Genomic DNA, 26,609 nt, shown 5'->3' on the forward strand with positions numbered 1-26,609 from the left:
AACTAGCTGATGCCCCGGCGTTGCACGGGTATTTAATTATAGCAATAACACTGTAAATGGATTCAAATAAAGATACTTTATAGTGGTGAATGAAATTATTATTTTACAGCTTAATAAAAAGTACAATATTCAAATTATAATGTGAAATATTTGACAAAATGAATACAATACAACTAACGCAAAACGTGAGTATAAACAACAATTTTAGTTTCACCTCCTGGAGCAAGAACATATAAATTCTTGGGTGAACCCACCCTTGAGCAAGCAACATAGAGTTGTGGGCCACGAGACCCCCAGAACATATCACCCCAGGTAGTGAGGGATCTGCATACCAAGTTTCGTTCAAACCGGTCAAGCCGTTTTTGAATTACTGTGAGAATGGCAGCTTTTTACATATTTTCCATTGACATGAACGGGTGAAATCTGATTTTCTGTTTGTAGCTCCGCCCATGTGTGCAGGTGGGCCGCGAGACCCCCAGAACATATCACCCCAGGTAGTGAGGGATCTGCATACCAAGTTTCGTTCAAATCGGTCAAGCCGTTTTTGAATTTCAGTGAGAATGGCAGCTTTTTACATTTTTCCATTGACATGAATGGGTGAAATCTGATTTTCTGTTTGTGGCTCCGCCCACGTGTACAGGTGGGACGCGAGACCCCCAGAACATATCACCCCAGGTAGTGAGGGATCTGCATACCAAGTTTTGTTCAAATCAGTCAAGCCGTTTTTGAATTACAGTGAGAATGGCAGCTTTTTACATTTTTTCCATTGACATGAATGGGTGAAATCTGATTTTCTGTTTGTAGCTCCGCCCACGTGTGCAGGTGGGCTGCGAGACCCCCAGAACATATCACCCCAGGTAGTGAGGGATCTGCATACCAAGTTTTGTTCAAATCGGTCAAGCCGTTTTTGAATTACTGTGAGAATGGCAGCTTTTTACATTTATTCCATTGACATGAATGGGTGAAATCTGATTTTATGTTTGTAGCTCCGCCCACGTGTGCAGGTGGGCCGCGAGACCCCCAGAACATATCACCCCAGGTAGTGAGGGATCTGCTGCATACCAAGTTTCGTTCAAACCGGTCAAGCCGTTTTTGAATTACTGTGAGAATGGCAGCTTTTTACATATTTTCCATTGACATGAATGGGTGAAATCTGATTTTCTGTTTGTGGCTCCGCCCACGTGTACAGGTGGGACGCGAGACCCCCAGAACATATCACCCCAGGTAGTGAGGGATCTGCATACCAAGTTTCGTTCAAATCAGTCAAGCCGTTTTTGAATTACAGTGAGAATGGCAGCTTTTTACATTTTTTCCATTGACATGAATGGGTGAAATCTGATTTTCTGTTTGTAGCTCCGCCCACGTGTGCAGGTGGGCTGCGAGACCCCCAGAACATATCACCCCAGGTAGTGAGGGATCTGCATACCAAGTTTTGTTCAAATCGGTCAAGCCGTTTTTGAATTACTGTGAGAATAGCAGCTTTTTACATTTTTTCCTTTGACATGAATGGGCGAAATCTGATTTTATGTTTGTAGCTCCGCCCACATGTGCAGGTGGGCCACGAGACCCCCAGAACATATCATCCCAGGTAGTGAGGGATCTGCATACCAAGTTTCGTTCAAATCGGTCAAGCCGTTTTTGCGTGATCGCGGCACATACACACATACATACCTCCGATTTTATATATATTGATAGGGAGATAGCAATAGTTCAGTTACTGAGTAGTGCTGGTAGGTTGTGCGGTACAGGTACCAATGAGAAAGGGAGTACCAGGTTGGGTCTGAGAGTTAATTGTTGGTAGATTATGTAGAGTCGAAGAGGTAGGTCTGTAGTTTCTTATGAAAAGTGCAGTAGTTTAGTTTAGATCTGATAGCTATTGGGAGAGTGTTCCACACTTCTGTACCAATATATGAGAACATGGTGTTAATATGCATTTGTACTTGAGGCTTTGGAACAGACTGACAGCTGTTGTGCTTCTTCCTCCTTCTTCTTAGCTTATAAAGCATGGAGCCTACACTCAAATGGGCCCCAGAGCAGGGAACCCACCATGTGCAGATCTACAACTCCTCCAAGGCTGGTGTTAAGACATTCAGGAGCTCAAACTAGAAATTGGAAAGTAAGGTCCTAAAGCTTTCTTGCAGGCCCTGCATTCTTTAGCAATTGCCCTGTTTGTCACCCTTTAATGCCAGTTGTGCCTCTATACTGGATTCCTCTAAGAAAAGCATTTGTGAAATGCATCCAAAAATCAGGTAGAGATAATGACTATTTTCGAAACTGCAAAATGTCTATCTTTTTCTTCAGATCTTACTATTTTTGAAAAATAAAAACTCCAAATGAAAAAATGCACAAAACAATTCATTGGGAAGTAGGAGGAGTCAGCATTTTTAGTAGACTGGCCACATAGACATCCCAGCAAAATAGTGCAGCATCTTAGGGAGCACTGCAGTGAGCTTCATATTAGAGAATGACACGGTGGCGGTTTACCCGCGGCCACCGCATTTTAGCCGCGGGTCACCCGCCGAAAACGGGGAAGAAAACTAGCAGTCGCTGCGGCGACGGGGACAAGGCCATTCACCGCCCGCGGGGCGGTGAATGGTCTTGTCCCCGCAGTGAGGCATGAAGGATCGCGCGGTCCCCGCAGCTCACACCCGCCTGCCCAATCGATTCTAGTGTTTAGCCAGCTCTCTCCCTTCTCCTCACCTTAGTTTGTAGATTTTCTTTTTCGGCGACCCGCACGCTATCAGAGAGCCGCGCACGCGCAGCTGCTCAGTGTTCAATCTTCTGCTCTGACGCAACCGGAAACAGGAAGTTGCAGCAGAGCAGAAGATTGAACACTGAGCAGCCGCGAGTGCGCGGCTCTCTGATAGCGTGCGGGTCGCCGAAAAAGAAAATCTACAAACTAAGGTGAGGAGAAGGGAGAGAGCTGGCTAAACACTAGAATCGATTGGGCAGGCGGGTGTGAGCTGCGGGGACCGTGCGATCGCTAGTGTTCCCGGCTCAAATTGGAAGGAGGGAGTGAAAGGGAAAGGGGATGAAGTCGGAAAGAAAAACCCACAGCAGGAAAGAAAGGGAAGGACTGGCAGGTGAGCCAGATGCTAGAAGCAGGGGGGGGGAAAGAAAGAGAGAAAAAAGCTAGATGGGGTTGAAAAGAAGAGACACACTGGTATGGAAGAGGAAGATAGGGGAAATCTGGACACAGGAAGGTAACAGAAAGAGGGGAAATTATGTGCATGGGGCATAGGGACAGAGACATAAAGGGGACATGCCATGGGGATGGTATATGGACACAGGGGGGGGGGGCAATGGCAGATACATATGGGAGATATTAGAAATGGGGAAAATAGGAGCACAGAAGCGAGATGGTTTGTGGGGATGGGACAGGGACCGAGCTCGCAGGCTCCAGTGGCTTGCACAAATTAAATTGTAACGTGCCATGAAAATAAGAGGGAGGACGGTAGATAGATAGGCCACGCGAGAGAAGCTGAAGGGTGGTAGAAAGGAACAGATGGTAAAGGAGGGAGGGAAGGGTGGTGGTGGAAAGGAATAGGACAGACATTGAAGGAGGGTGGAGAGGAACAGACCCCGAAGGGAAATGTGGAAGACAGAATGGGAAGAAGACAGATGCCAGACTATGGGGGAACGGAGGGAAGAAGATGGGTGCTAGACCAATTGGGGGGGGGGTTAAGGGAGAGGCACAGTAACAACAAATGGAAGACGCAGAGAGAAGACACACAGTGGATGGAAGGAATTCAATGAGAAGATGTGGAAAGCAGAAACCAGACAACAAAGGTAGAAAAAAAAATTATATTTATTTATTTATTTTTTGCTTTAGGATAAAATAGTATATTAGTTGTGTTGATAAAAATTTATAAACAAAGCCCTGCCAGCTGAACATCTCTTTCTCTAGTTCAGCAGCAGGAACTTTGATTTATAAGAAAGGAATAAGCTAAATATTACAGTACTAAGGCTTATATGGATGCAGCGGGGACGGTGACGGGGCGGTGAATGGGATGGCAGTGGCGGTGACGGGGCGGTGAAAGGGATGGCGGTGACGGTGATGGGGCGGTGAAGGGAACGGCGGTGACGGGGCGGTGCAGAGGATGGTGGGCCGGTGACGGGGCGGTGACGGGGACAGATTTTTTCCCCGTGTCATTCTCTACTTCATATAAAGGGCCTGAGGTACACATCTCACCATAACCCTCTTACAGTATATGGGAGCCCTCCACAACTCACCCAAAACCTATTGTACTCTACTGTATACTACCCCAATAGCCATTATGCCTGCTGGTGTTGCCTATAAGTCTATACAATAGGGTTTTGCTGGACTCACACTTTTCACTATAAGTGTACTAGTTACAGTGTCCTATGGGCCTGGATCCCCTTCTCTGGGGTTCACTGCACTGACCACCAGACTACGGTACTCTAGACATCTGCTTGCTGCTTTAAGTTTCAAGTTTATTTAGCATTTGATGAATCGCTTATATGAGATTTCTAAGCGATGTACAGTTTAAAAGCCATCAGGTGGTGGTCTCATATACAATTTAAATGAATTAAACACAAGACAAACAATTTACATCAATTGGGATTATAACAATTGAATTAAGGACAGACATGAATGAGTAGGGAAGGAGGGGAAAGTTACAATATCATAATCTGTTGAAATTTACATAGAATGGGAAACACAATAAGGAGTAAAAGGGGTTCGTGAGTTTAATAGTCACAACAGAATGTAAGAATTAAAATGTGCCATATTACATATCAAACGCGTCTTGAAATAGAAAGGTTTTTAAAGTTTTCTTAAAGGATAAAATATCTTTTTCAATTCTAATATAGTTAGGAAGGGAATTCCATAATGTAGGGGCCATAACGGAAAATATGTCATTTCTTCGTGTGCCAATAATTTTTAAGGAGGGAATTGATAATAGGTTTGAGGAGGATGATCGTAACGAGTGTGAGGCATTATATGGGATAATCATTTTTGACATAAATTGTGGTTCATTGAAAATTAGTGTTTTATACTAGGACTGGCCATAACATCTGCTTCTGTCATAAAGACAGGTATTTATTCTTTCATTCACATCTTTGGAGGGTGGAAGAGGGTCAGTGACCACTAGGGGATTGTGGGGGATTATGCCCTCATGTCTCCAGTGGTCATTTGTCAGTTTGGGCACTTCCTTGACACATATTCATTATCAAAACAGATCTAGCCCAAACATCCAAACTGTTTTCCTGGACCTTTTCTAAAATGTTTGATTATCACTGCAAAACATCCAGATCATAAGCCTACCCTAGTCCTGGCCAAAATATGCCTCCAACACACACCCTTGAAATTTAGATGAACTACTGACAAACGGCATAGAGAACCATCTAGAAAATAGGTTTTGAAAATGGTGAATTGGACTTTTTATCAATTAAAATGGCTTAGTGCCACTTTATGCCATTTTTTGGATGTTTGTCTTTTGGAAATGGGCCCAGTAGTGAAACTTTCTCCCTATTTTGGGTGAGGAGGGAATTTTTATAAATGATTTTTCATACATAAATGTTTTTACATGTATGAAAGGTCTCCTAAAAATTTATCCCAAAGGATACTCACAAAGACATAGAATGACAAGATATGTGCAATACAACGCCGATTATCCGAATTCCAATTATCCGAATTGCTTTGGGGGGGGGGTCTCAGTTTATATTTGAGCTCCGCCCAAAGTACTATTCCTATCACTCTCCCTCCCACTAGTGCTCCTTCTTTGCTTCTGCTGTCGCAGCCCAGCTCCCCCTCCCCCTAATTGGGATACTTTCCCCCACCAGCAGCACGCCCCCTGCAATAATTGGACATAAATTTTTTTTCTTTTGTTTTTAATAAAATAATATCTTCAGTGCACCCTCCCCCAACAAGAAAAGGCAGCATTACCCCTCCCTCCCTTCCTAAACAAGCACCAACCCCCCTCTCAGACGAATAGGAAAGACCCCAGGCCCACCTTGTTTCACTGGTGGTCTAGTGATAGCGCTGGGGCAGGAGCGATCCTACTCGCTATTGCCCATGCTCTGTCAGCGACGAAAATAGCAGCAGACTCCAGGGGCAGTCTCGCGAGGCTATGTGTACTTGTACATGGTTGCATGTTGGCATGTTTGGGGGCAGAGGGTGAGCAAAGTCAAGAAGTAAAAGCACAAAAACAACCAACAGGAACTGCAGTAAGGATGCGAAGCAAAAAAACAAAAACAAAACTGCAGGAAAATATACAAGGTGCAGGAATTTATTCAATAAAAGTAATAAAAACATATATAAATAGCATACATAAAATAAATGCATCCAAAAACTGGTTCTTGTTTTCATGTATACCGGACCCAACATGGTTCGTGTTTTGAAAAACACTTCTTCCTCAGGGGTCCAAGATGATCAATACATACAGTATCAAGAAACCAGATTAAATAGAGTAAACAAAATATCAAACAAGACTGGCGTGAGCCTCTCCTGTCACAGGTGCTGCACTGAGCGCCCATGACATGAGGAGCTGCTGAAAACTCAGTCCAATCAACAAAGTTGGGGCAGTCTCCATCGAGGACTATACACTCAGTCCACTGATTTTCCACTGTTATCATTTCATATTTTTCTGACAGAACAAAAAAAAGTGAAAATCACTGGACTAAGGGCTCCTTTTACTAAGGTGCGCTAGTGGTTTTAGCGCACGCTTAGTGCGCACTAAAATGCCATGTGCGCTAGCTGCTACCGCCTCCTTTTAAGCAAGCGGTAATTTTTTGACTAGTGCTATAGTGCGGTAGCTGAAAAATTACCGCCTGCTTAAAAGGAGGTGATAGTGGCTAGCGCGCACGGCATTTTGTAAAAGGAGCCCTAAGTGTATAGCCCCCAATGGAGATTTCCCCAGCGTTGTTAGTTGGGCTGATAACTTTTCAGCAGCCTTTAAATATATATATATTGTTCATGGGTCAGATGTTGCTAAGGCTACTCAGAAAAGGAGAACAATGTGGGGTTTTTTTTTTCAATGTGTCAAGAAGTGTATGACAAGGATTTTATTTTTCTTTGTTATTCCTGCATACTTTTGATATAATTTAGTAGTATGAATTATGTATTCTTCACCTCAGAGCAATTGAGATTTTGGGCCTCTTTTACAAAGCTGCATGAGTGAGTGCCGCACGGAAAATGTTCCGAAGCCCATGCTGGCCCGCAGTAATCAGCTTTGTAAAAGAGGCCTTTAGTGATTGATTCAAAAATGTTTTTCTGTTTATTCTGCATCTGGAAGTGTATCCAATTTAGTAGACTATAATGGAAGAATCTCCAGGATAATAGCACTCAGGCCCTTATTTTTGTTATTTCTTGCTTATTTCTCTGAATATATTTCTCACAAGTCCCATTTTGTTAGTGGTTTAAATTGAACTGCATACAATTTTAGAGGGGCATTAGGCATCTGAGCCAATCAGGGCCTTAGACCCTCCCTTGTGCATCCCAGGATGCACTGGAAAGGGGAAGGCCCCCCATTTTGAAGAGATGGCCCTACTGCCGGACTTTCTTTTACAAAGGTATGGGAGAGGGGGGGGGGTGTTGTGGGGCTTAAGGGTACAGGTTGGGGTTCTGGAGGCAGTGACGTAGTAAGGGGGGCAATGGGGGTGGGCACCATCTTCCTCGGGGCACCGGCAACTCTCCTCCTCTCTGCTCCCCCTTCCCACTCCTTCCCCTTCCCTTCCCCCATATCTTTTTAACTTTGGCACAAACAGCCACCAAGCTACTGCCCATGTCAGCTCTGGAGCTCTCTCTGACGTCACTTCCAGGACCTATGCCTAGCAAGTGACATCAGAGAGAGCGCCAAATTCAATGCGGGCAGTAAGATTGTGGCTGCTGACCCCAAAGTTAAAAAAGGTATGGGGAAGGGGCATGCATGTGCAGCAGGGGGCAGAGAATAGGGCAGGGGAGGGGTACCACTGCCCCGGGCGCTGTTCACCCTTGCTATGCCATTGTCTGGAAGTTTAGGAGAGTGTTGGGATGGTTTGAGGATCGCAGGGTATTGGGGGTCTGGGGGTGACGGCAGGAGGGAGTGGGCATCCCTCCTGCCACTCTTCATTTGGGGGGGGGGGGTGTTGCCGCTTCAGGGGAGATCGGCAGCAGCAGGGAGTGGGCATCCCTCTTGCTAATTTCACAGTATGGTTCGGGAGATCCCCTGCCACAGTTGACTCAGCTGATCATGGCAGGGGTATTTTCCCCCCAGTCAGCTCAACCAGCAGGCCTCCCTGAAACCGCAGATTCGGGGAGTCCTGGCGGCTCTCCTGATCGGGGATTCCCTTGCTGTCATCAGCTGATGACAATGGATCCCTTGATAAGGCAGGCATGATTCTGCAACCGGCACCAGTTAGAGAATTGGACAGTAAGGCGTCTGTTTTTTAAGACATGCGATTCTGTATAGGACGCCGGTGTGCGATTCTCAGAATCAACCCCATAGTGTCACTGTCTGAATATTTGCTCCAGGCCCACTTTTAGCATGAATTAACCAGGTTTACTCACTTTGAAATATTGACCCCTATATGTCTTTGTAAAATATCCCTAAAGTAGGCGCCTACTTGGCCTTCTAATCTCTAAGGCATCTTTGTTTATACTCCCCTGCTCTTCCTGTGTATGTTTTCTTAGTATTATGTAGTTAGACATAAATGTCAGAACAACCTGTCCTGAGAGGGATAGAATAAACCATGAAGCTTCAATCATTGTGGAAAGCAAAAATCTGTTGTTTGTGAAGGAAGTTATTCTCCTTGACAAGCAGTATAGGTCATAAAAGGGTAAAGGCAAGTAATAGCAAGCATATGCAACTGCAAAATCATCTCTTATTCTGGGTTGGCCGTTCATATATCTGAGCCTTTCTAAAAAGTATGTAAGCCATTTCCTCTCGCTAGGGAATAATTATATCTTTTTTTTTGCAATAAATTAAAAATGCTTATTTTCCCATTGATTTCTAAGGAGCTGGAGCATGCAAGAGGCTATGTTGGATTGAAGAATGCACAATTCGCTTTGGTTTCATGCCCTTCCTTCTTTCTGCGATCACCATCTGAGCATACTCAGTGCATTTCCTCAGCATAATATCAGCTGTTAATAGTATTATGAAGACAACACTGCATATCTCAAAAGGGGGGCTAAAAAGGGGGGAGAGTGTGGCACAGTGGTTAAAGCTACAGCCTTAGCCCACTAAGGCTGTGGGCCCAAACCCACACTGCTCCCCATGACCCTGGGCAAGTCACCCAATCCCCAGGAACATTAGATAGATTGTGAGCCCACCAGGACAGACAGGGAAAAATGCTTGAGTACCTGAATACATTCACCTAAACCAGTGTTTTTCAACCTTTTTTGGGCAAAGGCACACTTGTTTCATGAAAAAAATCACGAGGCACACCACCATTAGAAAATGTTAAAAAATTTAACTCTGTGCCTATATTGACTATATATAAAGTAATTCTCTTGAATAGGAATCAAATAAACACAAAGAAAGTATTTTATAATGCTGCCACCGCCAACAACACCGTTGGCGGCGGTGGCACTCAAGTGGCTAAAGAGCCGCAGTTTGCCGGCCTAGGGACAACGCTGGAGGGTGGCCAGCTGTGCACCCCCTTGGGATGTAAACCCGGGGTGGGGCAGACCGCCCCCCCCACCCTGGTATGCCACCATCTGTACCTCACTCCCTCCCTATGACCAAAAATTCTCCTTTCTTCTATTCCCCGTGTACACAACCATCTCTTTCCCTCCCTTCCTCTCTCCAAAGTCCATGCCTTCTGTGTCCAAACACTCATTCCCTCCCTTCCTCTCTCCCAAGTCCATTTCTTCTGTGTCCAAAAACGCATTCCCTCCCCCACCTCAGCATCTCTTTCCCTCCCTTCCTCTCTCCCAAGTCCATTTCTTCTGTGTCCAAAAACGCATTCCCTCCCCCACCTCAGCATCTCTTTCCCTCCCTTCCTCTCTCCCAAGTCCATTTCTTCTGTGTCCAAAAACGCATTCCCTCCCCCACCTCAGCATCTCTTTCCCTCCCTTCCTCTCTCCCAAGTCCATGCCTTCTGTGTCCAAAAACCCATTCCCTCCCCCACCTCAGCATCTCTTTCCCTCCCTTCCTCTCTCCCAAGTTCATGCCTTGTGTCCAAAACGCACTCCCTCCCCCCTTTTGTGTTCCGTGTTTGCCTCCCAGCCCATCTTTGCAACTTTCTCAGCAAAACGAAGCTCAAGCCGCAAGGCTTGTCTTCTGCTTCCTGCCTGCCCTGCCGCGCACAAATTGCCGAACGGAAGTATTCTCTGACGTCAGCGCTGACGTCGGAGGGCAGGCTTTGCTTAAGCCCTCCCTCCGACGTCAGCGCTGACATCGGGGAACGCTTGCGATCGGCTATATGTTAGCTGCAGGGCAGGCAGGAACAGAAGACGAGCCTCGCGGCTCGAGATGTATTGAACTCCGCGGGTCCCCCGTCCAGCTCTCTCCTGTCCACATGGGGCGGACCGCCCCTCTCCCTAGACTGGTGGTACTGCCCTGATGGCGGCCCTGACCGTACGGCACACCAGGCAACATCTCGCGGCACACTAGTGTGCCGCGGAACAGCGGTTGAAAAACACTGACCTAAACCATTCTGAGTCCTCTTGGGAGAACAGTATAGAAAATTGAATGGATGAATAAATAAATAATCAGGCTCATGTATAGTAAATAACTTTTCTAAGACATTCAGAACTGCTGAAGTATGTATTTTTTTTTCCATAAGATGTCATTATACTTCTGTGGTCTTCAACACAAACTCCCAATACAGAAACCATTCTTCATTGTACTGTACAGGAAATCTAATAATCTTCTGTAAGTCTCTTGCCATCACTCTTTACAACACATGCATTCATCCCCTTAGGGCCATTTTAGTTTCCAATGAATGCATTGTACGCACATGGATTTGAAATCTGAACTTTTGCATGATTTATAAGTTTAAGACTGAAAATGAGCTATGTCAATGTACTCTTTTATAAACAGCAAAACTGTCTCAATAGACAGTCATGGTCTAAATTTGCTGATGAAAGCTTTTTTATTGAGATAAAAGCCTTCAGTGCCAAGTTTGAATGAAGTACAGCTGTCCTAGCCCTGCACTGATCACAGTGTGTCATTTCTCCAATTAAAATAACTGAACTTTCCAAGGAAAAGCTTCAAAGAAATGGCAGAAATCACGATGAAAACTGGGCGTGAGCTACACCACATCTGTTTCAAAACAGTTCCAAAAGAACAGCAGTGTCCCAGGGTGTGTTGCTAATTTTCAGATACCAGAAATAAGCTAGACTTGAAAATCCTCTCTGTGCCTCTCCACTTTGATTGTACGAGTAGTTCAATTTCATTATCAGCTTGGTTTTATTTCTGCATTACATCATTTGTATTTTCCATGGGGCAAGGCTAGGGCTGTATGATGTATGACAGTTGAATACTTGAGATTTACCACTGGAAAAGATGACGCCTAAAGAAAAATGAAGAAATGTGACTTAACCCTACAAATCTGAAGAGAGATCTAATCCATATCTATAATTCTTGCAAGATTTCATACTTCCAGCTACTTTATGGTACCACTCAGTAGCATGAAAATAGCTAAATAAAGTAAATAAAATAAATAGCTAAATAAAGTAAATAAAATAAATAGCTAAATAAAGTAAATAAAATAAATATTGATGTTGATGATAAAGAACATGAGTTTGTTAAATAATAACAACTTTATTTTTATATACCGCAATACCACAAACAGTTCAGAGCGGTTTACAGAGGAAAAGCCTGTATACAGACAGTGATATAACAAAAAACTTTCAAAATTGCAATCAATAAGAAAACCTATCTCACTTACTTGACAATCTTACCCCTACTGACTACTGCTAAGGGTCAAGTGCCATTTATTTTAGGCATTATTTTAGGTAGCCACCATGGCAGCAGTGAGTGATGATATTTCTTATCCCCAAATTCCTTGTGGTAAATTAGAGTCCAGGAAGATAGAAATAGGACAAGGGTGACTCTTAGATTATCATATTTAAGGGGTGGGAAGTCAGACATTGATGCCCGCATTGAGGCTGAGAGGGAGGAAGTGAAAAGAGAGGGGTTTGAGCCAACTAGACATGAAGGATCAAAAGGCCCCCAGGGCAGAGGTGGGAATTATGTAGCTACCAGTAATATTCAGTGCTGGCCCTCAGATAGCTAACCAGGGAGAGTGTGACGCAGTGGTTAAAGCTATTACTCCTATCATTTTCTTCTAGTATACCTACTATTATCTCCTAAAGTAAGGCCAACTTTAGATTAAGCAGATCCTTACCTAATCATACCAAGGGTGAGGACTATTTGATCTCAAGTGCCCACAGCCCATTACCAGAACTTATCTTGGTTATTAGGCATTCAAGCAGGCTATCATTGATCCAGGTCCTTCCCCCACTATTATTATATCCTTTTTCTTTTTAATGGTACTTATTTGCTTTTAATAGTACTTATAATACTTAGCTCGAGTGTTGTATAATGCCGGTTATCCACTATTAATACTTCCACTCGTTGGTACTAATACGATGGAAGATCTCTGTTTCGCTCTTTTGTAATACTAAGAGCTTCTTCAGGATAGAGCGTTATATCATACTCATTTTTCTAAAAAAGACAAAATGTGTTTGTTTTAAAATATAGTGGTTAAAGCTACAGCTTCAGCACCTTGAGGTTATGGGTTCAAACCCTGTGCTGCTCCTTGTGACCCTGAGCAAATCACTTAGGGCTCCTTTTACTAAGCTGTGTTAGGGCATTAACGCTCAGAATAGCGGGTGCCATAATGCCGCGCGTGCTAGACGCTAATGCCAACATTGAGCTGGCGTTAGTTCTAGCTGTGTAGCATGGGGTTAGCGCGCGCTAATCTGCTGCGTGCGCTAAAAACGCTAGCGCACCTTAGTGAAAGGAGCCCTTAGTCCCCCCCCATTGCCCAAGGGACATTAAATAGATTGTGAGCCTACCGGGACAGACAGGGAAAAATGCTTGAGTACCTGAATATATTGATGTAAACCATTCTGGGAAAATTGAATAAATAAAATATTGGAGCACAAAAAAAGCAGTTCTAAATTTGCTCAGGTAGCTACAACAGTATGGCACTGAATATTAGCAGAACCCATTATAGGCCCAACATTGAATTGAATATATGGATCTATTTAGCCAGTATTGGTCAGTGACTAAAAATTGCTGAATTCTGTCAGCTGAAAATTAGCCCACTGATGCCAATGTGTTTTTTTTGAAAATAGCCCCATGAAATTTGCAGCAACCTCACTTACAATACACCCCTCTGCATTGTCACCAGTTCACATGTAAGTGTAAATATATGCACAAAGATTCATATTTATGAAAATATGGGCACAGTTCCACCCAAACTAGGCCCCAAAACATGCCTGATATGGGTTGTGCCCAAAGCGTATGCTTTTTTCCCTGCATATACCTCTATGTACATATCCTATAAGGTAATTTTATAAAAAACATTTTCTGCAGGTAAAACAAGGTTTACAATGAGAAAAAAAAACCCTCTAAGGGAGTAATTAATTTACCCCACTTTTTACAAAACCATGGAAGCGTTTTTTTTAGTGCAGGCTGGCACGCTGAATGCTCTGCGCTGCTCCTGACACTCATAGGAACATTTCCCGTGTTATTTTAAATTATTCTTTGGAAGTTGTGCTTGGTTGATCTCTTGGACTTAGAAACATCAGATTGGCAGATTAGTTATAAACATCTTATGTCTTTATGTTTATAAAGATATATTTCCCTCTGTAATCAAGGTGCTTTTTACATTCATTCACTCTGGGTATTTTCCCTATTTGCCCTGACAGGTCATGGTCTACCTATGGTGCATGGGACAATGGGGGATTTGCCTGGGGTCACAGGGGGTGACATGGGTAGGGTTACCAGACATCCGGATTTCCCTGGATATGTCCTCCTTTTGAGGACATGTCCGGGGGTCCAGACGGCTTTTCAAAACCTGGCAATTTGTCCGGATTTTGAAAAGCTTCCCGACATAATTGCGTCAGGAAGGGGTATTCACGCATGTGCAGACGCAACGCAGTAACATCACGTGCACGCATGTGTGAGCGTGATGTCTTTGCGTCATGTCCGTGCATATGCTGGTGGCCATCTGGGGACAGGGAACAGGGCGGGGAACAGGTGCAACAGGGCGGGAAGAGGCGGAACTGCGTGGTCCTGGGGCGTGGCCATGGGTCCAGATTTTCCTGAAGGAAAATCTGGTAACCCTAGACATGGGGATTGAGCCTGCAGCCTTGGGGTGCTGGGGCAATGGTTTTAACTCCTGGGCCACTCCTCCGCCTCCTCATGTCTTGTGGTTAACTCTACTCCATTTTTGTGTGTATATTAGAGTTCCAGATAAATTAAGCATTTTCTGACAAGGAAGCAATCTATTTGATTTGAGTGTAACTATGAATTGTCAATCTATCTGTATTCTGCAGTCTTCTGCTACTTCCAAGCTGTTTCATTGTTGTAGAATAATACTGTGCTTCCCATTGTCTACACATTCGGTGCAGTCACAGAAACAAATTTGCCTTCATTTTCATCAAAGATTTGTTTTTTAACAATCTAAATTTAAAAAGCAAGCTGTGAAACAGGAAGCCCATGCTATATTTATATATATGTATTCTATTATATAAATGCTACATGGTTTAGATGCATTCATGAATTTTCATCACATGAAGGACAAAAAGAACAATAGCAGTAGTTAGTGGTTTCAGTTTGCACACGAGAGAGAAGCTTCAGAGAAAAAACACATTCTCAGAATCCGTGACAATCTGTCAATCAATTAAGATGTTCTTAAAATATACATCAGAGCCCAGGCCGCTTGCGTTGTTCTGCTTGAGATTACAGAACACGTGGAAATACGATATCTGGATTGGAAGGCTAGATTGAGTTTATTGGCCATTAACCTGTGGAAGATTGAAGGTTATTCATGAGGCTGAAATATGAGTACAGTACTTTACCATTAATGTCCGTAATATCAAACTGTAAATAAACTTGGAACCTACTATGAAAGAGGGCAGCAGTGTTTTCTCTTTGTGCACAACATAGCAATAAAGGAAAGGATCTGGGCATAACCCTCCTAATGCTATTCTTCCCTAAATGTTTGTAAAATTTTTTCTTTTTTTAAAAAAAAACAATTGTAATTTATCCCAGCCTTCCTTATGTATCACTAATCAATTATGGATAAAATTGTATGTTAATTGTTTCAAAATTGTATGTTAATTGTTTTAAAAGGTTTTATCTGTCCCCCAAAAATTATTATTATTGTTATACGCATTGAAAATACTTGATATTGCGTTCACATCAAAATTTCAATAAACTTGAAACTTAAAACTAGAGTCGATTCTGTATAGGGCCCCCACATTTAAGCATCAGGATGATATACCCTTAGTACGAATTCTATAATCTAATCTAATCTAATCTTTGGTTTATATTCCGGGTCATCTCCCAGTGGAGCTCGACTCGGTTAACATATAATTAAGACTAGAGTACATAGCAGAAAACATAGGAAATGGAAGAACTAATTAAAAACTAAAGTGCATAAGAAAAGCATAAGGCAGAACTGTCTTTATAGAATACTAGCTTAAGTCATTTTTGTGCCTAACATTAGACACATTAGGAAGTGACGAACGCTGCAAAAGTTTAAAAGCTAACATGTAAGATTATGTTTATGTTTTATTAACATTTGATATACCGCTTAAGCATATTACAGGTCTAAGCGGTTTATAATAAAATACAGATAAACTAGGAAAGGAACTCTATTAGAGATAAAGTAAAGAGATAGATTATCTTTTTAGTAGAAATGAAAATAGTAGATGTGAAGTTCTAAGATATATACGATTAAAAAAAAAAGTAATAAAATAGAATTCTCCAAGACCAATGACGAAGTATAATAGACTGGCCTGAAATATCCGTTTCAATACATATCTGAAGGTCCTGGATTCAGCGATGATAGTTTGAGAATAACTAAGTAAGAAGCTATTATAGTTATATGTTATGTTACTAGCTTCTAGGCCTTAGCCTTGAGGATCTGTTTAAGTTTTGTCAAAACATTAGACACAAGCATTTATACCTGCTAAAGGCTAGCGTATATGCTTGTAACTTACTACTGTCAGGCAAGGAAATGAAACTATTCTATATGTTTGCGTCTAAATCCTGGGAATGCCCATGCCCTGCCCTTCCCTTGGCCACACCCCTTTGGAGTTAGCCATGCACCTTTGGAAAAGTGGCCTAGTAGTTAGAACATTGGACTTGACATCCAGGGGTGTGTAGTTCAAATCCTACTGCTATTCCTTGTGATCTAGGGCAAGTCACTTAATCTGCCATTGTCTCAGGTTCAAAATTAGATTGTAAGCCCTCAAGGGATATGGAAATACCCACTATACTTGAATATAACTCCCATTGAGCTACTACTGAAAAAGGTGTGAACAAAATCCAAATAATAAATAAAATATGTGCCTAGTTACAGAATCTCAAGCAAACTATGGGGAAGAATCATATAAACTCTTACCACAATCTCTGGCAACACATTCCAGAGCTTAACTGAAAAAATATTTGAGTGAAAAAATATTTCCTCCTATTGGTTTTGTGGTTTTTTAAAAAATCTTTATTAAATTTTCAAATTACAATTATGCATGCAAATAATTCATGTACTGTACATATAATATTACAAGAAAAGCACAATAAACTTACAGATGTTAATAAGCAATTATTTTCCCCCACCCTCCCACCTAGTAATCAAGAAAATAAATACCCACAAGAAACTACCTACAAAATAATCCCCAAATCAATTCCAATGCAAACTCCTTCTTACTCCCTCCCACCCTGGAAGTGTATGTTTAAAAGGTCAGCAAAATAAAGTTAGTTATCATTCCTTTTTGGTTTTAAAAGTGTTTCCCTGTAACTTCATGGAATGTCCCCTAGTCTTTGTAAAAAATTGATCCACTTGTACCCATTCCACATCACTCAGGATTTTATAGACTTCAATCATATCTCCCCTCAGCCGGCTCTTTTCCAAGCTCTTTAGTCTTTTCTCATATGAGAGGCGTTCCAATTTCTCTATCATCTTGGTCACTCTTTTTTGAACCTTTTCTAGTTCTGCTATATCTTTCTTGAGATAAGGCATTATAACATTCTTACCCCCTCTTTTACTAAGGTGCACTAACCGATTAATGCACGTTAATCAAATTAGTGCATGCTAAACTCTAACACGTCCATAGACTAACAGGCATGCATTAGCGTTTAGCACGCCCTAAATTGATTAGCGCGTACTAATCGGTTAGCGCACCTTAGCAAAAGAGAGCCTTAGTCTTGTTAACCATCCCTTTTTTAATCATTCCTAGCGTTGTGTTAGCTTTTGAAGTCGCCGCTGCCGCACATTGTTCTAAGACATCAGGATGGAGGCGTGGATTCCAAAACGCAATTCTGCAGAAATAATGAATTAAAGGACCCTTTTATTTAAGCTTAGTGCATGCTAATGAATATTAGCATTCACTAAATTCTGTGTCCCATTTTATACTCATGAGTCTTGTGGCTCATAATACATTCTAATGCTGGTTATCACATCCTTAGCTTTAGTAAAATGGACCCTACGTAATTTCATTCAACACACAGCATTTATTAAAGCAAAGCTCTTCACTAGTACATCAATTTCCCATAAGATTGCTAATAAGAACAAGACAGAAGTTGAAATTAATTTCAGTCTTTCAGTCTTCAGGTCTATCATTTTCTTCTTTCTTTTTTTTTACATCTTCACTACAGAAAATTCTCATCAGAATCATCTCTGATTTTTATCTACAAAAGAAAACACACAAGCATAGGAAAGCAAAAAATATTCCTTCTGTTGATTCCAGCTTTAGCTCACTTGCAGTGCTAAGGATGTTGCTTGTCTACGGCAGTGTTTCTCAAGTCAGTCCTGGAGTACCCCCATCCCTTGCCAGTCAGGTTTTCACAATATCCACAATGAATAGGCATGAGATTGCTTTACATACATTGCCTCCACTGTATGCAAATCTTTTGCATGCATATTCATTGTGGAAAAATGCTTGAGTGCCTGAATAAATCCTTGTAAACTGTTCTGAGCTCTCCTGGGAGAACGGTATAGAAAATCGAATAAATATCCTTAAAACCTGACTGGCAAGGGGGTACTCCAGGATCAACTAGAGAAACACTGGTCTTTGGTGTTACATCTGCCATAAATCATTAAACTGCATTATATTTAATCTAGGATTGAACAGTCAAAAAACATTTATGTTCTTTTTTCCCAAGATTTATTTTGTTCTGAAACAAATTACAATATATTACATTAGTAATTTCTATTCCGCCGTTACCTTGTGGTTCAAGGCGGATTACATAAAGGATCTATCTGACCATTTCCAGAGGAATTATAGAATAGATAGATTGGTTTGTAGAGAATAGTTAGAATGGTTCGTAGAGATGAGGTAGATCTTGTAGCTTTAGGTTGTTTTAGAGAGGCGTTAGGTTGGTTTCGATTGTTGGGTATCAGGGTTTTTTAAAAATAGTATGGTTTTTATTTCTTTTCTAAGTGTTCTGTAGTCAGGGGTCGTTATCATCAAAGTAGAGGGTTGGTGGTCTAATCTCGCTGCTTGTGTGGCCAGGAGGCCATTATACGTTTTTTTCCGTTTGACTTCTCTGATTGAGGGATATGTGAATGGAGCGTGGGTTCTCCTTTGTCTGGTTGAGGTGGTTCGGATTAGTCACTTGTTTAGGTATATTGGGCTGTTGTCGTTCATGGTTTTAAATAGAAGACAGTAGAACTTGAATTGTATTCTTGCTTGAATTGGTAGCCTGTGTGAGTGGAGGTACGCCTCGGTGATGTGGTCATGTTTCCTCAGAGAGTAGATGAGTCTCAGGGCTGTGTTCTGGACTGTTTGCAATTGTTTAATCATGGTCGCGGGGCAGGGGAGATAGAGAATGTTACAATAATCTAAGAGACCCAGCATTAGGGCTTGGACTAGGATTCGGAATTGAGTTTTGTTGAAGAATTTTCGCACTTGTCTTAGGTTTTTCATGATTGCAAAGGATTTCTGTATTATTTTATTGATTTGTGGTTGCATGGTATAGCACCTGTCAGTCGTCATTCCTAGTAGTTTTAGAGTGGTTTGCATGGGGAATGTGGTTGAGTTGATTACTAGGTTTGTAATGGATGGTGTCTTATCATTTTCTAGGAGAATGAATTTTGTTTTGTCTCAGTTTAGTTTCAGTTTGTGGTCTTTCATCCAAGTTGTTATTATTTCTAATGTTTTATGTATAGTGTCTGTCATGGAGGGTTTTGGTTGATCAAAAGGGAGAAGAATGGTGATGTCGTCTGCATAGTTGTAGGAGATTATGTTTGATTTATCTAGATAGGTGCCGAGGGATGCGATGTAGAGGTTGAAGAGTGTGTGGGATAAAGGGGATCCCTGGGGTATGCCACAGGGGTTGGACCAGGGTTCTGACTTTTTGTTACTTGATTTTACTCTGTAGGATCTGTTCTTTAAGAATCCTTGGAACCATGTGTGCACTTTGTCTGTGATACCAATTGCATCCAGAATTTGTAGAAGAATGTTATGGTCAACCAGGTCAAACGCTGCGGTTAGATCTAGTTGTATGAGGAATATTTTTTTTCCTGTACTGAGGTGTTGTCTAGCTGTATCCAGGAGGGATCCTAGTAGTGTTTCAGTGCTATAATTGGTTCTGAAGCCAGATTGTGTATGGTGGAGTATGTTGTGGTCTTCTAGATAGTCAGTGAGGAATTTGGCTACTAGGCCTTCCATTATTTTGACATAAAGTGGTATTGATGCTATGGGTCTGTAGTTGGAAGGTTGATCCATTGCTCCTTTAGGGTCTTTTAGGATAGGGGTGACAATGATTTTGCTGAAGTCTTGTGGGAAAAGGCCGTCTGTGAGCATTGTTTGCATCCATTGTAGGAGGAGAGAGCGGAATTTGATACTGGCGTTTTTTTTTAGTAGATATGGAGGAAAGTGGTTTAGGTCACAGGCTGCGTGACTGTATTTTTTGTAGAGTTTGTTGAAGTCTGACCATTGTATAGTAGGGAAGAATGACCAGGTTCTATCTGCTGCTGTTGATTCTTTGTCTGAGGGGATTATAGTGATCTCATCTAGGAGAGTTGGGTTTCCAGAGAGGTTGGTCCTGGCATTTGTGATTTTATTTTTGAAGTGTTCTGCTAACGTGGTGGCTGAGGGGGGAGGGGTGTTATCATTGGCCAGGTAGGGTTTGGTATCTGTGAGTTCTTTCAGTATTTGGAATAGTTTTTTTAGTGTCTTGGGTTTCTCTGCCTTAGGTTGGTGTAGTATGTTTTTCTTTTAATTGTAGCTTGTATTGTAGGATGAGTATTTTCCATGCGATTTTTGTGGGTTCTTGGTTGGTTTTCCTCCATTTTCTTTTGAGTCGTCTGCATTGTCTTTTGAGTAGGAGTAGTTCGTTGTCAAACCATTTGTCAGATCGTCTGTTGATTCTGTTTTTTTTGTTTGTATTGGGGCTAGCTCATTTAAGGTGGCTTTACTTAAGCTGCTCCATTGTGAAATTAATTCTTTGGGGTTAGATTCTTGGATTAATTTGTCTGTTTTTGACCAGAATTTGGAGGGATTGATATGTTTACTTGAGTTGTAGGTTAGTTTTTGGGATTTTGGGTTGGATTTGCTTTTGGCCCAATTGATATTGAAGGAGTATGTGTAGTGGTCTGACCATAATGATCGAGACCACTTTCCATTTGATGTCTGAATATCTGGGAGAAGGGGCTGTTGCGTCATGAAGGCTGCGATGTCGATTTGGTGACCATTTTCATGGGTGGTTTGTGGGTCTAGGATCTTGTATGTTAAGGCTTCGAGAAAGGATAGTATGTATTCTACTTGTCTGGAGAAGTGATCTTCGAGATGTAGGTTTAGATCTCCTAGGATTAGGTTGTATGAAGTCGTTAGTGAATTTCGGTATATGAAATCTTTGAATTCCGATTTTGCAGTGTTCCAGTTTCCTGGTGTTATATAGCATAGCATGCATGTCATAATCAAGAGTGTGCACTCATTGCACAGGGGGCAATTCTCAAAAGGTTGTCTAAAATAAAGTTCTGGGATGATCCACACCAAGGGCTAGATTCAGGAAATGGCACTCAAAAATCAGCACTGAAAAAAATGGCATTTAATGAGTGCCGATTTCAGTGCCCAGATTTGGGCTCAAGGGCTTAGGACTGCTGAAACGGTATAATTCTCGGAGTCCTATTTAGGCACAATCACTGGTAATCTGTAACAATGTGCACAAATTTTAGGAATGGCATTGACCTGCCCATGCATCTATCATAGCCACACAGCAAGATGTACACAGAAATTCAAACCGATGCTAATTAGCACCCAATTATTGACACTAACTGGCTCAATAGCCAGTTTAGTTGGAGTGCACATCTTGGATCAGCACCCAATTTTTGGTGACATGTATATAATCTGGTGGAAAGTATGAATTCTGTATCAGCAATTACATGCATAATTGCCATTAGTGTGCAGATACACAGCTAAGTTTAGGCACAAACACTAATGCCGGTTCAATGGCTGATTTAAATACTTGCACCCTAACAATTGTTTATTAGGCAAGTAATTACTAGAATTCTAGAACTTGTGAATGAAAGTGCTAAGCATGCCTCTCCCAGATCAGCATCCTCTAGTAGATGTGTGCTCTGGAATTTAATAATATATAGAATACTGACTAAGGGCACTTATGAGCATAACTGCAAATTATCACTAATTATAACCAATTATTTGTTGTTAATGACAGTTAGTGGCTAATTACTAAATTAAGTTATGCAGATAACTGATTAAGAGCTAGATGCACTAAAGTCAGTTGGTAATACCGACTGGATTGCTGTTGGCTGATTCTCTGGCCAATTGTGGACCAGCAATTGATGCGCTACTAAGTTTGTACACAAATGATTTGCATGGAGATACAAAATATTTATATGCAAACCCGACAGATCAATTGCTCAGTGAGCAATTGACATGTGCAGAGCCCTAACAGCAGTGACAGGGGAAGCAGCCTCCTGTCACTGCTGTTAGGGCTTCTGTTTTTTTAATGGCACAGATGTTGCGCATGTGTTACATATGCACAATTTGTTCTATAAAAAAAAAGAAAAAAGCCCCCCTCCGTGCTAATGGTTCATAGTCAAAAGCGCACGCCGACAAAGGCGCGCCGAGACAGCAGCCCGCGCCAAAGTAAAACAGTGTTTTAAGGGGCTCCGATGAGGGGTGTTGGTGGGGAACCCCCCCCACACACTTTACTGAATACAGATTGCGCCGGCGTTGGAGGGGGGGGGGGTTTGGGGGGTTGTAACCCCCCTCATTATACTGGAAGCTTAACTTTCCCCCCCAACCATCCCCTACCCTTCCTCCTGTGAAAGAAAAAAGGCAGGAGGACAGGCCTTCCTCTCCCCTATACATCATGTGATGCACGGGGAAGAGCCTAAGGCCTTGATTGTCTCAGATGCTTGGGAGGGACCTTAGGTGTCTGAGCCAATCAGTCCTTAGGCTCCTCCAGCTGTATCACATATAATGCATGGACCATTGGTCTGACCCAGTAAGGCTATTCTTATGTTCTTATCAATTTTTTGCTCCATTAAAAACACTGCACAACAATTTTTTGGTTAAGTCTTGATTCCTGAAAAGTTTTTGGTGATTATGACAGGTACCAACTTGGTATGCTCAAATATGGTTTTGGTTTTACTGCATCACGTAAGAACTATGAGAAATAGACATTTTTATGTTTACTGACAATAAAATATATAGTCAAGTTTACGTTTCGCACAAGCGACTAAATGAAACAGAATTAAAAGTGTTTTGCTCCCGAGTTTCTTTTATATTCAGTGTCTGGTGCATCACGTTGTAGCATCCAACAATAGTCGGCAAGCATTGACGGATTCCAATTGCCCTGGTATCGTTTCTCCATCGTAGCTATGTCTTGATGAAACCTTTCACCGTGCTCGTCACTCACAGCACCGAGATTTGCGGGGAAGAAGTCCAAGTGTGAATGGAGGAAATGAATCTTGAGTGACATATTGCACTTCATTCTCTTGTATGCTTTGAGAAGTTTGTCTACCAGCTGAATGTAGTTTGGGGCTCTGTAATTGCCCAGAAAATTGTCAACAACGTCTTTCAAGGCTTTCCAGCCAATTTTTTCCGACCCAACTAACAGATCTTCAAATCGCTTGTCACTCATAACATGTCTGATCTGGGGGCCAACAAAAATACCCTCTTTGATCTTGGCATCAGTTATTCTTGGGAACATCTGTCTTAAATAACGAAAACCTTCCCCTTCCTTGTTCATTGCTTTCACAAAATTCTTCATGAGTCCCAGTTTAATGTGAAGAGGAGGCAAAAATATCTTTGTCGGGTCAACAAGCGATTCATGTGCTACATTTTTCTGTCCTGGAACTAACTTTTTACGGAGTGGCCAGTTCTTTCTAGAATAGTGCGACTCTCTGTCTCGGCTGTCCCATTCGCAGATGAAACAGCAGTACTTTGTATAGCCAAGCTGCAGTCCTAGTAACAGAGCAACGACTTTGAGGTCTCCACAGATATTCCAGTTATACCTGGTATACTGGACATACTTTAGTAACATTTCCATATTCTCATATGTTTCTTTCATATGTGCTGCATAGCCAACAGGTACTGAAGGATAAACGTTGCCATTGTGCAACAGAACAGCTTTCAGGCTTAACATTGACGAATCAATGAAAAGACGCCACTCTTCCGGGTTGTGATCACAACCAAAGACCGAGAACAATCCTTCAATGTCACAACAGAAACAGAGACTGTCGACTTGTGCAAAAAATTTGGTTATATCATGATGCCGGTCTCGAAACACAGAAATTTTCGTACCTGGTGATAGCAAACACCATTCCTGCAGTCTCGAACCTAGCAGCTCAGCTTTTGCTTTTGACAGACCCAAATCTCTGACCAAATCGTTCAATTCGGACTGTGTTATCAGATGTGGATCGCCTGATGAGGATGGTTCAAAATCCGGGTCAATGTCACTGTTAGAACCCTGCACTGCAGTTTCTTCATCTGGTTCGTCTAAGGTCCAATCCTCTGGTGGTTTCGGAACTGGAAGACTGTCATCATGTGGCATGGGTCTCATTGCTGAAGGCAGATTAGGATATTCAATTGACTTCTTGTTTTTGGCAGAGAAACCAGACACATTAGTCAAACAGAAATAACAGTCCGTCACATGGTCTTTCTGTTCTCGCCATATCATCGGAACAGCAAATGGCATCGTCTTTCGAGTACCTCTGAGCCAGGCTCTCAGACTAACAGCACATGTCGCACAGCAAATGTGAGGCGCCCATTGCTTGTCTTGATCACCTATTTTGCAGCCAAAATACAGATGATAGGCTTTCTTTACAAGGGCAGTCATCGAACGTCTCTGAGGCGTAAGTGTATATTCCCCACAGATATAGCAGAATGTGTCGCGGCTGTTACGACACCGACGAGACATATTGCCCGACACCAAAACGTCTATAGCATCAAGCTTACTTACTGTTATATTGCTACAGCTACTATACTACTATACTTTACTATACTGATACTATATACACACACGGACTATCTATATTAACCAAATGAGCAGGATCGGTGTATGGAAGCCACCATTATAGCATGGTGAGACAGCGCAAGCTCGTTCAGACCTGCCCAGACATGCCCAGGATGTCATCTTCCATAAAACAGCTTCCAACCTGGCTAGATTTTATGCATGGACATACCCAGGCGGCACAAACCGTTGTTGATAAGACACTTATGGGAGAAAAAATTGTTTGCATCCAAATATAAGAAAAAATCACGACAAAATTGAAGATTTCTCTGAAATGGTACGTGATGGGTAATTTTTGATGTAATATTCATGATCAGCACCCAAAATTCTATAAGAAACACCCAGCAGTGTTCAGGAAGCAAAAACTTTGTTGTGCAGTGAAATTAGAAAGCGTAGGGGACACTCAATGAAGTTACAGGAAAATACTTTTAAAACCAGTAGAAGGAAATATTATTTCACTCACAGAATAGTTAAGCTCTGGAACGCATTGCCAGAGGATGTGGTAAGAGCAGTTAAGGTAGTTGGCTTTATGAAAGGTCTAAACAATTTCCTGGAGAAAATGCCCATAGTCTGCTGTTAAGACATACATGGAGGAAGCCAGTTCTTGCCCTTGGAACAGCAATATGGAATGTTGTTAATATTTGGGGTTTTGCTAGGTACTTGTGACCTGGATTGGTCACTGTGGAAACAGGATACTGGGCTAGATGGACCATTGGTCTGACCCAGTTCTTGTGGATGCATAACTTGAAATTTATATTTTTGTGGGGCTTACGTATTTTTGATTACTTACAATGTCTAATGTGTCATAAATATATCTACCCAAATCACTGAGTATACTGGTATGTCATTTACTAATGTGGAATTTTATTGAGAAGAGGAAAATGATTCACTAGGGGCGGGAAAGAGGGATATGGCCCTGGTTTCATAATGGCAACTTTGACCTCTTCCTAACCTTCCTAATCTTTTCTTTGCTCAAGCAGTACAGTTTTGGTAAATGGGACTTGTTTCTTTAAGCCTTAAGCTATTGGCAGTGACATCCACCTTGTATAAAGGGTGAAATTTGCAGTGCTTATGGGTTCTCTGTGTTTTTTCCATGTTTTTCATTTGGGGGAAACCAGAGCCTTTGACCTATGTTTCCCTGCTGATTTCCTTATGTGCTTGCTGGTGAAGAAACCAGTAGGTTCACATTTTCCATGGAGGAAATAAGTAATATGCTCTATTCCTTGGCCTAAAACTTTCTATTTTCTGAAGAACCCCTTAGAACACTAGTAAAAGGAACAGCTTGTGTTGAGAAACCTCAACATTTAATCTCATTTCTAAACTGTATAAGTGAATGAGCTGCTATTGATGAATTGTGCAGGATTTTGAAAGATACATTTCTTTGCTAAGGGATTAAATTTTGCTAGTAAAATTGACTTTGCTGCTCTTTGCAGGGATGGTTCAAGGAAATGAAATGCCGTAGGTGAACCTAGACATGCTTGCCACTCCATGCAATATCACCCCACCCCGCCCATAGTCTAGCATCTCCCCTTCCTTTGCCTAGTCCCCCTTCTCAGATCTCCACTCGAGCATCTCCCCTTCCCTATTCCTCAGCATCTTGATGTGCAGCATAAATCTCCTTTCCTTCCTCCCCCCCAAAGTGTCTATTATCTCTTTTCTTCCCCCCACTCCAAAAGCTGTCCGGCATCTTCCTCTCTTTCCTGCTACTGCTGCTGCCACCCCTACTACCCTACCATCACAGAAAAAAAAACAGGATTCAGACAGAGGGCAGCATAGCACAGGCACAGCTGGCAAAGATAACATTAAGGAAGCACATTAACATTTTTATGAGTTGTGAGCCTTTTTCAACATTACAGCATATACACACACTTAAGACCTTCCACCTCTCACTCCCTCCTTTGTGGTAATTGCAGAGGGTGGGACGTGGAAGGCCTTGAGCACACTGGAATGCTGAAAGGTCTACTACTGACAATTGCTATTTTTTGTCAATTGTATCAGAGC

The sequence above is a fragment of the Geotrypetes seraphini genome, chromosome 6 (genome assembly GCF_902459505.1).
Source record: "Geotrypetes seraphini chromosome 6, aGeoSer1.1, whole genome shotgun sequence".
NCBI lineage: Eukaryota > Metazoa > Chordata > Amphibia > Gymnophiona > Dermophiidae > Geotrypetes > Geotrypetes seraphini.